The sequence below is a fragment of the Macaca nemestrina genome, chromosome 8 (assembly GCF_043159975.1).
Source record: "Macaca nemestrina isolate mMacNem1 chromosome 8, mMacNem.hap1, whole genome shotgun sequence".
In the NCBI taxonomy this organism is placed as follows: Eukaryota; Metazoa; Chordata; class Mammalia; order Primates; family Cercopithecidae; genus Macaca; species Macaca nemestrina.
This window is the reverse complement of record NC_092132.1, coordinates 88,822,296-88,838,160: the sequence shown is the minus strand read 5'-3', so window position 1 is coordinate 88,838,160 and position 15,865 is coordinate 88,822,296. Positions and strand designations below refer to the sequence as shown.

Genomic DNA, 15,865 nt, shown 5'->3' with positions numbered 1-15,865 from the left:
ACGTTTGCCTTGAATGCAGTCCTCCATGCCCTGTTGGGGATGTCCCTCTCATTTATCTTTGCTGGAGATCCCTGACTTACACCCTGACTTATAATCTGGAACCACGCAGAGATTTTCAATGACAATGTGGGCAAACAGAATTTGTCTGCACTTGGGTGATTTTGAATGAGGTTTATATAATAATTAAAGCCAGGTATGATTGTTCTAGCTCATTTTCCACTTGAACTGGGAGTGGTGCAATTAAATCCTGACTAACGATCCAAAGCTAGCATCAGACCCTACAGTGAAGGGTTCAGTCTTCCATAAGACAGCCCTTACCTCAGAGGCCAGCAGCAAGTTCCAGCCCCTCCCGGGCCTCCCACACCTCTGACTGATGAGCCCTTCAGTTTGGATAATTCACAGGAATGCCTCACAGAACTCAGAAAAGCATTATACTTACTCTTACAGTTTGTTTGTTTGTTTGTTTGTTTTTTGAGACTGAGGCTCTCTCTGTCGCCAGGCTGGAGTGCAGTGGGACGATCTCCTCTCACTGCAGCTCCGCCTCCTGGGCTCAAGTGATTTTCCTGCCCCAGCCTCCCAAGTAGCTGGGACTACAGGCACATGACACAAGACCGAGCTAATTTTTGTAGTTTTAGTAGAGATGGGGTTTCACCATGTTGGCCAGGATGGTCTCCATCTCTTGACCTTGTGATTCACTTGCCTCGGCCTCCCAAAGTGCTGGGATTACAGGCGTGAGCTACTGTGCCTGGCCTCTTACAGTTTTATTATAAGGGTGTAAACCAAAAAGTGTCCGAGACAAAAATCAATCAGTATAGAGGTTATTTTGCTAAGGCTAAAGATGCACCCAGGAAAAAGAAACACATATCACAATAGGATCTGTGGCCTGTGCCTTTTCCAAAGAGGGTTTTGAGGACTTCAATATTTAAACGGGAAAGATCGGGTAGGAGGGGAAAGATGAAAGAAACTAGAAAGGGGAAGATAGGCAATGAGGCCAGTGGCTACATTCTTGTGAGGTTTTGATTAATGCTCACCGAATCCACATTTTATCTGTCCAAAGAGAGACGTGGGGGAAAGTTAGTTATGCAAGCATCTTGCCCTCGGTAGATCTATATTTAAATCAGGTGAAGTAAGTATGTGGAATCACAGCTCTCTGAGGACAAAAGGTGGCAGTTTTTGTTTGTTTCATTTGAGTTCTCGAGCTTAACTTTTTTCTTTGGCATATCAAGTGTGGAGTCCAAAGATTTTATTTTATTTTTTTACAAGGGATAAGCACAGAGCCAGAGGCAGAACTTCCATGCTCTCTCCTCAGAGAATTGCCCTCCTTGCACATCAGCAGTTCACCAACCAAGAGGCTCCTCTCAGCCTTGATGCACAGAGTTTTTATTGGGGTTTTATTAAACCATTGGCCACATGATTGAACTCAGTCTCCAGCTCTTCTTCCCAAAGGTTAGGTGGCTGAAAGTCCCAGCTCTGTAATACACACGTGGTCTCTCTGGGACCAGCTCTCCCTCCTGAAGCTATCCAGGGTCACCACTAGTCACCTCCTTAGCATAACAAAGATACTCCCATCACTCAGGCAATTCCAAGGAGTTTTAAAGCTCTGTGTTAAGAACTGAGGGAAATGACCAGATAAGCATATATATATATGTATAAATAAAATGAGACAGGGTCTTGCCCTGTCACCCAGACCAGAGTGCAGTGACACGTTCATAGCTCACTGCAGCTCCAAACTCATGGGCTCAAGTGATCCTCCTGCCTCAACCTCCTCAGTAGTTGAGACTATAGGTGCACACCACTATGCCTGGCTAATTTCTGTATTGTTTGTAGATACAGGCTCTTACTATATTGCCCAGGCTGGTCTTGAACTCCTAACCTCAAGCAATTCTCCTGCCTCAGCCTCCAGTCCTCTCTATTAGTCTGTTCTCACACTGCTATGCTATAAAGATACTACCTGAGATTGGGTAATTTATAGAGAGGTGGTTTTTTTTGTTTTGTTTTGTTTTGTTTTTTGAGATGGAGTCTGGCTCTGTGGCCCAGGCTGGAGTGCAGTGGCGCGATCTCAGCTCACTGCAAGCTCCGCCTCCCAGGTTCACGCCATTCTCCTGCCTCAGCCTCCTGAGTAGCTGGGACTACAAGCGCCCACCACTGCGCCCGGCTAACTTTTTGTATTTTTTAGTTGAGATGGGGTTTCACCATGTTAGCCAGGATGGTCTCGAACTCCTGACCTCGTGATCCGCCTGTCTCAGCCTCTCAAGAGAGGAGGTTTAATTGACTCACAGTTCCGCATGGTTGGAAAGGTCTGAGGAAACTTACAATCATGGTGGAATGTGAAGGGGAAAGAAGGTATATCTTCTCATGGTGGCAGGAGAGAGAGAGAGAGAGAGAGGGAGAGAGAAAGCAGGGGAAACAGCCACTTTTAAAACCATCAGATCTTATGAGAACCTCCTCACTATCACAAGAACAGCGTGGGGGAACCCGCCCCCATGATCCAATCACCTCCCACCAGGTCCCTTCCTTGATATGTAGGGATTACAACTCGAGATGAGATTTGGGTGGGGACACAGAGCCAAACCATATCAGGTTGTGTTTCTGAGCAGGGGGTGTAATTCCAAATAATGAGGTGGCTTTCTGAAGCTTGTTCTCTTTCCACTGTACCTCCCACATTTTCTCTAGTTTTTCACTACTTTGAATACCTAGTTGAAGCATATTTTTACAGTTAAGATTTTTCAAAATTATGTTTGTTTTTGTCTTTTCTAAGGGCTGATTTGGCAGTCTTCTTGAAAGGAAGTAATGCTTATTGTAGTCAGAAGAAAGAGTGAGGCAACTCAGGGTCTGAAAAAAGAGACACGAAGAAAGCTGAGGACCAATTCATTCCAAGGTTCACTGTGGAAATGGGGCCCAACCCCTAAAAGGTGTGTCCAGATATTGGTCTTTTATTTCTCTAGGTCAGTTAACTACTGCTGCTGCTGCTACTACTACTATTGCTAGTATGCATTCTCCCTCAAATATCTTCAGAATTTTTTTTTTTTTTTGAGACAGAGTTTCACTCATGTCTCCCAGGCTGGAGTGCAGTGGCGCAATCTCAGCTCACTGCAGCCTCCACCTCCCAAGTTCAAATGATTCTCCTGCCTTAGCCTCCCGAGTAGCTGGGATTACAGGTGCCTGCCACCACGCCCAGCTAATTTTTGCATTTTTAGTATAAACAGGATTTCACCATGTTGGCCAGGCTGGTCTCAAACTCCTGACCTCGTGATCCCCTCGTCTTGACCTCCCAAAGTGCTGGGATTACAGGCGTGAGCCACCACACCGGGCCATATCTTCAGATCTTACTGTTGATGTCCCAGCAAGATTTCCTACTAGAAAGTGTGATTGCCCATTTGGGTTTTCATCCAAATCAGCCTGATGTGGGTTGGACCCTGTACATCAGCTGCTATTCAGTCTCTGACACATTTCTGGGCAAATCAAGCTAGGAAACCACACACTGGTGTGCAGAGGGACAACGACCACCACATCAGCCATTCACAGCATGACTGTGGGTTTCCTGCTGTACTAAAACTGAGATGAAGGCAAGGGAGTATGGACTGACGTCTGGGAAAGTACAGAATTGATAACTGTCACACTATATGCATGTGATTGTGTCAGACATCAAAGGCAGCTGATCTTTGCCTAAAGAAGAAAGGATAGAAAGGAACAACCATATACCATTCTGAAAACATTTCTTTTTTTTTTTTTTTTTTTTTTTTTTTTTGAGATGGAGTCTCGCTCTGTCGCCCAGGCTGGAGTGCAGTGGCCGGATCTCGGCTCACTGCAAGCTCCGCCTCCCGGGTTTATGCCATTCTCCTGCCTCAGCCTCCCGAGTAGCTGGGACTACAGACGCTCGCCACCTCGCCCGGCTATTTTTTTGTATTTTTTTACTAGAGACGGGGTTTCACCGGATTAGCCAGGATGGTCTTGATCTCCTGACCTCGTGATCAGCCCGTCTCGGCCTCCCAAAGTGCTGGGATTACACGCTTGAGCCACCGCGCCCGGCCTGAAAACATTTCTTAATTAGAGAAAATGATTATTACTTTTTTTCCAGAGTTGTGCTGTATTTCCCAAGCTATATGTTTTTCATCTTACCATTGCACAAGTAAAACTGAGGAAGCTGTGAATTTATTGTTGACTTAGGAATTCAAATAATCCATGTGAAAAGAGAAGCAAGCCTGAACAAAGGAGCTGCAGGTAGAAAAGAAAAATGTAGCTTAAAAATTCAAGGAATGAACATTGAACTCTCTGTGTATAATTAAAAATTACACCACTTAGAATACAATTGCAAAAACAAATTGCACGTAAATCTTTTCTGTCCAATTATGTGATTTAATGCAGTGGCTTACAAAAAATCACTGCTCATTTTTATCTGTGTGTCAAACATTAAGCCCCTAGCGGTATTTTTCAGGGTCCATTTTTACTGTTGCAGAGAAATAATTAAGGTTATTATAATTAACTTTCCCATGACTGAAAAACTCTGAGTAATGTGAGCACCTGCTGATACATGAGTCACAGAATTATATAGTGTCTTTAAAAATACTGTCAATTTAAAGTAATTTGATAATTAATGGTAAATAAAAAGTGCCTAGGAAAAATATTTCTGGAACCATTGTGGTCAAAAGTGCAACTTAGAAATTGCTAACCTTTTGCTCATAGCTTTGTTTTAAGGCTATTCATGATTCAAAGAGGCTAATTCATACTAATGCTGGTAGGCATGTAAATTTCAATGTCTATATAATATTTAAAGCAACAGTACCTAGCTCCAAATGCTGGAATCTTGGAGAGCCAAATGCAGCTTATATTTCATGATTGCCATTCAGCTAAAAATGTACTACTGAAATCAGATATTCTAAGAATTGGCAGGTGTCGTTTCTACACAATGCCTGTCATTCTCTTTGGTGAAAGACACATCTGGTGATGTACTAAATTTTAAACCAGGCTGAGTCTATTGCTTGCTTTATCAAAATAACCGTTAAGTTTTAAAATCTGATTTGTCTTGGAGACAAGATGCTGAAGTCTAGGCTTTATTTGGAGTCAAAATTTCCAGTCACATCAATGGAGAAAAGACCACACTAGTTGTAACTAGCCTCATCATTTGATGTGTATATTGTCTTATGAAGGAGTTGGAGGCCTATTGATTGAAAATGAGATGCTATTGAAAAGAGTTACTAAGAAATAGCAGATCTGAGTTCTGGTTTCAGCTTTGTGATTCAGCTGTTGAGAGATAGTTGGGCATAAGTTGGCATTGTTTAAACCTCATTTCCTCATCCTTAGAGAACATTTCTTGCATAATGACTAAATTTGGGTGGCATTTTATTATTCTGAAAAGTGGTACAGGTTGGAATAAAATTTCTGTGTTTTTCATTTAAAATAGTAATTTTGGTACCGAAGTGCTGGGAAGGAAAGAGTATGGTCCTTTTAAATGGTACAGAAGCTGGGAAGGGAAGTGCTGGGTAGAGGAGGGTGTGGTCCCTGGCTAAGCCTCCACCCCCACGTACCTAGGTGAGGATAGGCATTTCCTGCCCAAATGTTGCATTGCCCAAGACCATCCTGACCTGCCACGCCCATCCTGTGCCTATAAACACCGCTCCCCCGCCGCCGCCCCAGTAGGCAGATGCACAGGCAGCTGGACTTCCAGAGGAACACATCCGTGAAGGAAGACACAGGCAGCTGAACGTCGAGAGGAATGCACCAACAGGCACCGGCACGCCAGCAGGCCACCGACTAGCAGAAGTAGAACGACATGGAGTTTCGCTGGGGCGGTCGGAGGAGAGCCTGGGCCACCAAGGACCCGACTCTAGGGGAAAATCATCTCCCTTCTGGCTCACCCATCTGCTGAGAACTATTTCCACTCAATGAAACCTTGCACTCATTCTCCAAGGCCACGTGTGATCCGATTTTTCTGGTATACCAACACAAGAACCCAGGGATACAGAAAGCCCTCTGTCCTTGTAATAAGGTAGAGGATGTAACTGAGCTGACTAACACAAGCTGTCTATCCACAGCTAAACTAAAAGAGCATCCTGTAACACATGCCCACTGGGGCTTCAGGAGCTGTACACATTCACCCCTAGACACTGCTGTGGGGTTGGAGCCCCACAGCCTGCCCATCTGTATGTCCTTAGAGGTTTGAGCAATGAAGAAGTGAGCCACACCCCCATCCCATGCCATCTGAGGGGGAAAAGGGAATTTTCCCATTTCAGTATCAGTCTTATAAACATCTTACAGGAATACTGTTATGCCCAGACTGTTTGTTCCCCAAAGAAGACCACCAGAGTCCAGAGTCAAAGCCAAGCGGCAAGGATCTTTATTACAAGTTCGAACCTGGTCCCTCCTTTACACAGTATACAAGAGGGCCCCGATCAATGCGAGCGTTTGCTTTTTATAGCCCGAAAGTTGCAGGGGAACAAAGAAATTCTTTTGGCTCCCGCGCTTTCAGTAACCTTGAACGGCTGTCTCCTTATCGGAGACTTTCCAGGTGGTGTTTGTACTGGGCTCAGGGAGTTTCGAGCCCGGGGGCTGAGGAATGTGCCCAGCTCCTTTCATTCCCCCCTTCTTTTCAGGTATCTTTAGAGCCAGTCTTGGGTCTTATAAGTCTGATTCTGTTTCAGCGTTTACAGGTTGGTATTGGGCTCTGAGGACCATGAGTTGTATGGTGTCAAATCTCTCCCTAACAAATTGTAAAATTCTGTTAACAACACAAGGTCCTACGGTAAGCAGAAATAGTAGACTTAGCAGGGGTCCAAGGAAGGGGGCTAACAGAGAAAACATAGAGGAATTCCACCATTGGTCTGCAGCTGAAGCAAACTGCCGTGTTTTTACTTCAGTGCTTAACTTGCGTAACTGTTGGACTCGGTCCTCTACAAGTCCTGATTCATTTATGTAGAAACAACAGTCTTCTTTTAGAAATATACATGTACCACCTTTTTTTGCAGTGAGTAGGTCTAGGGCCCTCCGGTTCTGCAAGGTTACCTGAGCTAGGGACGTGAGCTGTCGCTGAAGGGAGGCAAGGGACTCCGCCGACTCCTCCATAGCAACGGCAAATTGTTGGTACAACTTGTTATTTTCTATGAGGGTGTGACCTAGGGCTCCCCCCGCCAGTCTGGCCGCAATGAAGGATGCGGTGAGGGAGATTCCTGCAATGAGGGGGAGAAATATGGCTCGTGCAGGTCTTGGTCTAGGGTCTGGGTGAATAACAGCACTAGTCCAGTTACCGGTATACCCTAGGAACTCGCCAGCCGTTAGTAGAGTCAACCGGGGAACTAATGTAACAGGGAGACACAGTAGGTTATTAACAGAAGGACTAGGTAGGTTTTTAGATAAGGTTCCATTACACCAGAAGAATATGCCTGATGGAGCCCTTAAGGTGATATTAGGGGGCGTTGCAGTGATGCTGCAGAGGCTGGAATTGGTTCCTGAGAAACAGTAGGGAAACTTCTCCTGACTGGGGTTTAGGTATAGGGGCACGTTTAGGATAGGAGCATATGAGAGGTTTTGGAGGTTGTTGGCTTGGGCAAAGGTAGAGGATCCCCATGACAGAGGGACAGCGGTTAGCAGTGGACGCCCTAGAGTGGCACACAGAAAGCAGCCAGACAGGCTGTGAAGTCCTGTAAGGTTAGCAAGTTCTAGTCCTTCTTGTAATAACTTTAACCAGGAGAAAGGACGTAAGTCTTGTGTTAGTCTGTTTTCTTGTCGTTGTATATTCCCGTGGACCAGGGGCAGTACTTGCACTAGGCCTCGCCACAGATAGAGGTGACTGCTAGGCCATGTGGAGGAGGGGGAGTAGTATACAGCCCCATGTTGAGGCGTGGTCCAGCGGGAGTTCCAGGGGTCTCTAACTATTTATGTATATGAGAAGTCTCTATCCCATCTACGATGGAAGGGCCACTTAGGGTCTGTTTTCTCTCTCCCCAATAACGGGGTCTATGGATGTTACAATAGTTATAAGGACAGCCAGCATTTTGGTGCCACCAATAGTGTTTACAATTGTATTTAGTCTGATCAAACTCAAAGCATATTGTTGGTGTCATAGGTTTGGCTATTTGGAAACCAGTAAAATTTAGTAGAATTGGGCTGTTGCACCCTGAGGAGGGGCAATCAGCACTGACCAATAATTTCCCGGGCTTATGAGGTTGTCCGGGGTGGGTTCGGTTTTCATAAAGCCAGAATCTCCAGACAAAGGGATTATGAGCTGGTTTTGTGATTTCTCCAGCGGCCACTAGGGCGACTAACGTTAGGGTTAGACTACCTAACTGCATGTTTGCAGTGAGCTATGCTGCCGGTGCAGGGTGAGTTTTAAGGGGTTGTTTCTAGCTCTGTCCACAGTCCACGTGTCTGGTGCCTCAGCCACCGCCGTGATTGGTCCCAGGAGGTCGGAGGTTGGGTCCACTGGCTTGACGTGGGTGTAGTGGATCCACGACGCGATGCCTTCTACCTTTAGGGCGGTGGGTGTGGTTAGGAGTACCTGGAGTGGTCCTTTCCACCTGGGTTCTAGGGTCTCTTGTCGGTGTTGCTTGACCAGGACCCAGTCTCCCGGCTGGTATGGATGGGGTGTCAGCGGGGGACCGGTCTCATATAGTTCCTTCAGCTTGGGCCAGATTTCTTGATGAATTTTCTGCAAGGCTTGTAGGGAAAAAAATAAGAGTTCAGAGACATTTTTCTGTTTCAGGCTTGAGCAGATCATCTTTTAGGCCGGGAACTAAGGGTGGGGGTCTGCCATACATAATTTCATAAGGAGTAAGGCCCAGTCTGTAAGGGGTATTACGGGCCCAGAACAGAGCGTAGGGGAGAAGGACCACCCAATTAGCGCCAGTCTCTATAGTTAATTTAGTTAAGGTCTCTTTTAAGGTCCGATTCATTCTCTCTACCTGTCCTGAACTCTGGGGCCTGTAAGCCCAATGTAATTTCCAATTTGCCCCAAGGATGGAAGCCAAATCCTGACTTACCTTAGCGACGAAGGCCGGCCCATTATCTGACCCTATCTGGATGGGGAAGCCATACCTGGGGAGGATATCTTCCAGGATTTTCTTTGCTACAACCTGAGCAGTTTCTTTCTTGGTGGGGAATGCTTCAGTCCACCCTGAAAAAGTATCTACAAAGACAAGTAAGTACCGATACCTGTATTTTCCTGGCTTTATCTCAGTAAAATCTACTTCCCAGTAGATACTGGGCCTGGTTCCCCTGAGCCTTGTTCCCGTTGCAGCCTGGGATTGGGGGTAGGTGTTGTTAAGCTGGCAGACTTTGCAACTTGTCACGATGTTGCTGGCCATCTTGGCTGTATGTCTGAATTTGAGCTTAGAGCGTCTGATCAGGTCTATCATCCGCCGAGCACCCAGGTGGGTGGTTCGGTGGATGTGTTTTAACACTTGTTTTCCTAATTTTTCTGGTAGGATGGTTTGGTCATTAGTATCAGTCCACCACCCATTCTGGATCTGTTTCAGGGGAAGCTTGTCAATCCACTGGAGATCTTGTTCTGAATAATCAGGGAAATATGGCAAGTCCCGGGGGCCCGGGTCAGGGAGCTGGAGTGCACGGAGTTGGCTGGGAGCCTTCGCCACCTTTCTTGCAGTTTGGTCCGCCAGAAAGTTGCCTTGAGCAGTTGGAGTAGTTAGTTTCTGATGCCCTGGGCAATGCACAATGGCTAACTTTTCTGGCCTCCATAGGGCTGTTAGCAGGGCTAGGATTTCTTGCTTGTTTTTTTATCTCTTTTCCTTCAGCCGTCAGTAACCCCCGCTCCCTGTAAATGGCCCCATGTATATGCGCTGTTGCAAAAGCATATCGGCTGTCTGTATATATCGTCAGCTTTTTCCCCGCCCCTAAGGTAAGAGCTTGGGTGAGCGCTATCAGTTCGGCCTTCTGGGCCGATGTCCCCGGGGGCAGGGGTTCCACCCAGATTACCTCAGTCTCTGAAGTCACTGCCGCTCCAGCGTACCTCTGGCCCTGATGCATGAAGCTGCTCCCATCAGTGAACCAGACGAGGTCGGCGTCAGGAAGTGGGCGGTCCTGCAGGTCTTCTCGAACTCCGTGCACCTGAGCTAGTATCTCAGTGCAGTCGTGGAGTGGGGCATCCAGGTCCGGGTTGGGCAGCAGCGAGGCAGGGTTTAAGGTCGTTGGGGGCAGGAAAGTTATCCCAGGTCTTCATGGAGGGCCTCATCGAACAGGGTAGGAGAGTTTTTGAATCCTTGCGGCAGTCTGGTCCATGTCAGTTGGCCACTTATGCCCCTATCAGGGTCATTCCACTCGAAGGCGAAGAGCTTTTGGCTCTGAGGGGCTAAAGGCAAACTGAAGAAAGCATCTTTTAAATCTAAAACAGTGTACCATTGATGTTTAGGGTTTAGGGTACTCAGGAGGGTATATGGGTTAGGCACAGTTGGATGTATGTCCACAACCCTCTTATTGATTTTTTTTAAGTCTTGTACAGGTCTGTATTCTCCACTATTAGGTTTTCGTACTGGCAACAACGGAGTATTCCAGGGTGAGTGGCATGAGCGAGGGACCCCTTGGTCAAGGAGCCGGCGGATATGCGGGGCAATTCCTTTCTTGGCCTCTAGGGGCATCGGGTATTGGCGTACCCGCACGGGGTCTGCCCCAGGTTTAAGTTCAACAAATAAAGCAGGACGGTGTTTTGCTAGTCCTAAGCCCCCCGTTTCCACCCAAGCTTCTGGATATGGCTGGAGCCAGGTTGCTATGTCCTGGTCAGGGGCCGTTTGCTCCTGGTGGAGCCGGTACTCATCTCCTAGGGTTATAGTCAGGATGGACACGGGTTGATTGTGGGAGTTTGTCACGACGGGCCCCTCAGGGAGGAAATGGATCTGTGCTCCCATTTTAGTTAGCAGGTCTCTCCCTAATAGGGGACAGGGGCTCTCAGGGATGACCAGGAAAGAATGGGTTACATTCTTGGCTCCGAGGTTTACTGTTCTTTGTGTTATCCATGGGTATTTCTTAACTCCTGTGGCCCCTTGTACCCACGAGGACCTGGAGGATAATTTTCCATTAGTTTTAACTAAGACTGAGTGCTGTGCCCCCGTATCGACCAAGAACTGGACCGGGAACCCCTCCACTTGTGAAGTTACCCTAGGTTCGGGGAGGGGATCCGAACCCTGTCTTCCCTAGTCTTCATCTTGAGTGACTAGTACGGGTGTAGACCCTGGGGGGTCCCTGTCCTCGTTGTTTCTTTTTGGGGCAGTCTCTTACCCAGTGGCCAGCCTCCTTGCAGTAGGCACATTGGTCTTTTCTCAGATTATTATGCCTGGGGGGCCGCCTGGGTTGGGTGTACTCTGGCTGTAGATGCTCTTTCTGTACCACTGCTGCCAGGACCTTGGTCATTTTTTTCAGTGGCCTTAAATTGCCTTTCCTCTGGAGTATCTCTGTTATTGTAAACCCGCTGGGCTATCTGAAGGAGGTCCTGAATCCGCTTTCCTCCTAAGTCTTCTAATTTTTGGAGTTTTCTTTTAATATCTGGGGCTGCCTGATTTATGAAAGACATTACAACAGCTGCCTGACTTCCTGAAGCCTCTGGATCTATGGGGGTGTACTGTCTAAAAGCTTCCATTACTCTTTCTAAGTAGGTGGCTGGGCTCTCTGTCTTTTCTTGCAGAATAGAATATACTTTAGCCAAATTAGTGGGCTTGCGAGCAGCTGCCCGGAGACCTGCCATTAGAGTCTGGCGATAAAGGCGTAGCCGTCCCCTACCTTCTGCCATGTTGTAGTCCCACGCCGGCCTGGTCAGAGGAAAGGTCGCATTTATGAGGTCGGGGTTGGCAGTCAGTTGACCGTCGTCCCCCGGGACCAGCTTTCTAGCTTCTACCTGTATTTTCTCTTGCTCCTCCGTGGTAAACAAGATTCAGAGGAGCTGCTGACAATCATCCCAAGTGGGCTGGTGGGTGAACATGACACTATCCAGTAAAGCCAGTATATCTTTGGGGTTGTCTGGAAACCGAGCACTCTGAGTCTTCCAGTTATACAGATCACTGGTGGAGAATGGCCAGTACTGGAGCCTGGGGATTCCTGTGTCATCTGGGGGTCCTATTTCCTGAAGGGGTAAAGCCACCGTGGAGTCAGGCGGCTGGGGGGGGCTAGTCCGCGAAGTGCACCCTCGCATCCACCCTGCCGGCCCTTCAAAGTTATTTTCCCTATCAGCGGGCCGGTGAGTGCCGGCTGCCTCCCCTCCGCCTGCTCTCTCCTGCTATTTCATTCGCGCGCGCTCTCTTTCTCTCTGTCATCCTGTGTCCTTTCTCCTTCACACTCAGTCTCTTTTTCTTTCTGTCTCTCTCTGTGACTCTCCACGTCTGCCGTTTCCTCCCCTTTCTCTTTCCAATTTCCCTTCTCACTTTCTCCCTCTCCCCAGTCTCACTTTCTGTGTCTCTTCCTGTAAAGGAATGTGGGTTAGAATCCCTATAGAGGAAATCTGATCTGACTTATTAATGATAGCTAGTCGCAGGCGCGCCTCGGCAGCACGGGGACCGGGGCCGGAAGCGCGGCACCGGAAGCCGGGAGCCCGGGGACCGGGGCCGGGAGCGCGGCGCCGGAAGCCGGGAGCCCGGGGACCGGGGCCGGGAGCGCGGCGCCGGAAGCCGGGGACCGGGGCCAGAAGCGCGGCGCCGGAAGCCGGGAGCCCGGGGACCGGGGCCGGGAGCGCGGCGCCGGAAGCCGGGGACCGGGGCCGGGAGCACGGCGCCAGAAGCCGGGAGCCCGGGGACCGGGGCAATTCAGACCGCAAGCGCGCACCCGGGGACCGGGGCAATTCAGACCGCAAGCGCGCACCCGGGGACCGGGGCAATTCAGACCGCAAGCGTGCACCCAGGAACCGGGGTCAGAGTCAGCTGTTGCCCGGATCGCGAACGCACTCCGGCAACTCAAATCGCAATTTAAATCAGAAGAGAGCCAGGGGACGTCTCCCACCGGTCTCCACTGGCCGTCCTATAGCGCGTCCGCCAGGACTATGCCAGCCTCAGTTTCAGACCTCGCGAGTCACAGATTCAGATTCAGAACAGACACACAGACACAGACAGACAAACGGAGACGAGCCAGCTCACCTATCAGTAGATCGATCTTAGCAGATCCGTTGACCAGGGGTCTGGTGGGCTTGGGGAATCCCGGACGAGCCCCCAGATGTTATGCCCAGACTGTTTGTTCCCCAAAGAAGACCACCAGAGTCCAGAGTCAAAGCCAAGCGGCAAGGATCTTTACTACAAGTTCGATCCTGGTCCCTCCTTTACACAGTATACAAGAGGGCCCCGATCAATGCGAGCGTTTGCTTTTTATAGCCCGAAAGTTGCAGGGGAACAAAGAAATTCTTTTGGCTCCCGCGCTTTCAGTAACCTTGAACGGCTGTCTCCTTATCGGAGACTTTCCAGGTGGTGTTTGTACTGGGCTCAGGGAGTTTGAGAGATATATGGCAGTATGTGGTGGGATGGGAGGATGGGATGTGTTTGTACTAGGCTCAGGGAGTTTCGAGCCCGGGGGCTGAGGAATGTGCCCAGCTCCTTTCAATACAATGTACGGTTCCGTGTTGTAGGAGTAAAATATTTACAGATGACTCTGAGGTACAGAGCCATAAATGTGGAATGAGTTATGTTAGAAGGAAACAGACTCCCCATTGTGGGAGGTGCGGGATTGCCAGAGGCTCCGGGAGTGAGCATCCAGATGCTGGATGTGTTGAAGAGGCTCAAGTACCAGATTGGGAGTCAAACAGCCTGACTTGTAAGAGTTCTAAAAGGCTTGAGGGTCTATGATGGCATCTTTGAAAACTGTACAATGTTGTACAAACTAAGGTATCACTGTGAAGAAAGATGAAGACTAAAATGAAATCTTCTTTTAAAAGAGCTCACCCACTACAAGTTTGAATAAATAAATTTACCCTTCTTGTAACCCTGGAGTAAAATATTTTAGCTGGGCCAGACGCAGTGGCTCAGGCCTGTAATTCCAGCACTTTGGGAGGCTGAGGTGGGTGGATCACGAGGTCAGGAGACCATGCTGGCCAACATGGTGAAACCCCATCTCTACTAAAAATACAAAAATTAGCTGGGTGTGGTGACGTGCGCCTGTAATCCCAGCTACTCAAGAGGCTGAGGCAGGAAATAGCTTGAACCCAGGAGGCGGAGATCACGCCATTGCCTCCAGCCTGGGTAACAAGAGCGAAACTCGGTCTCAAAAAAAAATACATAATATAATATTTGATATAATATAATATTTAATGTATATAATATAACATAATATATATATTATTTAACATACAATATAATATGTAATATTGTATAATATATAATATATAACATACATGTAGATATTTCATATATACATATATACACTTGTGTTTGGGAAGTGTCAATGCAACTTTCACTATTTATTACTTAATAGAGTTGATTTAAGATAGTAAGCACAGTCATTTAAATGCTTCCTTTTTTTTTTTTTTGAGACGAAGTCTGGCTACGTCACCCAAGTTGGAGTGTGTGGCACCGTCTTGGCTCACTGCAAGCTCCGCCTCCCGGGTTCACGCCATTCTCCTGCCTCAGCCTCCCAAGTAGCTGGGACTACAGGCGCCCGCCACCGTACCCGGCCAATTTTTTTTTTTTTTGATATTTTTAGTAGAGGTGGGGTTTCACCGTGTTAGCCAAGATGGTCTGGGTCTCCTGACCTTGTGGTCCGCCTGCCTCGGGCTCCCAAAGTATTGGGATTACAGGCATGAGCCACCGCGTCTGGCTGAATGCCTCCTTACACTTCAGATGCCTTCTCATACGCTCTTCATTCTTATTCTTTGGCGTCTTTTGGACATTTTGGTCATTTGGAGACACCTGAACAGTTATATATCTGTCTTCTAAAAAGCCAAGGCAAATCTCCACCTGACAGTCTTTGAAGATATGGTATTAGTCAAGCTGTTCTCTTTGGACTATTTAACAAGCAAAAACCTTAATTCCCTGCTGTAATTCAAATTAAGGTATTGTTTCTTGAAAACCTGGGGAAATAAATGAAATTTTGGAACAGTTTATATTTTTTCAAAATAAAGATATGACAAAGGGTATATATTTTACAAGCCACAAGTAGAACTTCATTTATTTACAGTTTATGCCTGAGGGGTTGGATGAGACTATGTTCATATGTAGAGTTTATGCTAGAATATGGGGAAGGATTGCTTACCAATCCGTGTCATAAGGGGACACTAATTTAGTTTGAATAACAGCTAGAGAAGAGAAAAAACCTAAGGCCGATATTTAGATCTCTTAAAATGTTTGTTGCAAACCCAGTGCCTCTCAGATGCCCGCTCTGTGCCAGATACTGTGCCAGTATTATGGAGCTTTGAAATGATTCCACTTTTGTAGTTTGCTATGTGAGTGACATGTTTTGCTGTGAGGAGAACTTGGAGGGTTTTCCTGCTGTCTTGAGAATGTGACATCATACATTATGAGACCGCACATGTTAGCTGCTGAAATTCAAATACATAGAAACTCCAGAGTTTCACAGATACTCCAAAAGCTTAGGCTGCACTCCACTAGCCACTTCTCTGACAAAACAAAGTTAGCCAGCGTCCAGGTGCCTTCTAGTAGTCACATATCTCTGCTGCCATCTCTTGGATGCCATCTCTTCTGAGAACTGCTTGTGTAAAGATACACCTCAATCTTTGATTAGACTCTCCTTTCCACAGAGGCCTGCTTCCATCCCACTTGAGCAATTTGACTTTAATAATTTTGAAGCTCACTCACTATGTGGTAAATGGACGTTATCTAATCGAGGGTATTCCCTGTGAAATGTGCTCATGTGTAAGCATTGTGACCCAAAAGAAAAAATACCTCTTTGTATGGCAATAAACTGAGTGATTTGCGATATCATACCATGATAATTT

General features: G+C 47.3%; 1 long non-coding RNA gene across 2 annotated transcripts in view; it reads left to right on the top strand.

Annotated features, from left to right (window-relative positions):
- LOC105482268 (uncharacterized) overlaps positions 1 to 15,865 on the top strand; it is a 57,710-nt gene that overhangs the window by 22,318 nt on the left and 19,527 nt on the right. For both annotated transcript variants that reach the window (XR_987513.2, XR_987512.2), the window contains exon 2: positions 2,759 to 2,912. This is a non-coding gene — a long non-coding RNA (uncharacterized lncRNA). The remainder of the gene's footprint in view (positions 1 to 2,758; positions 2,913 to 15,865) is intronic.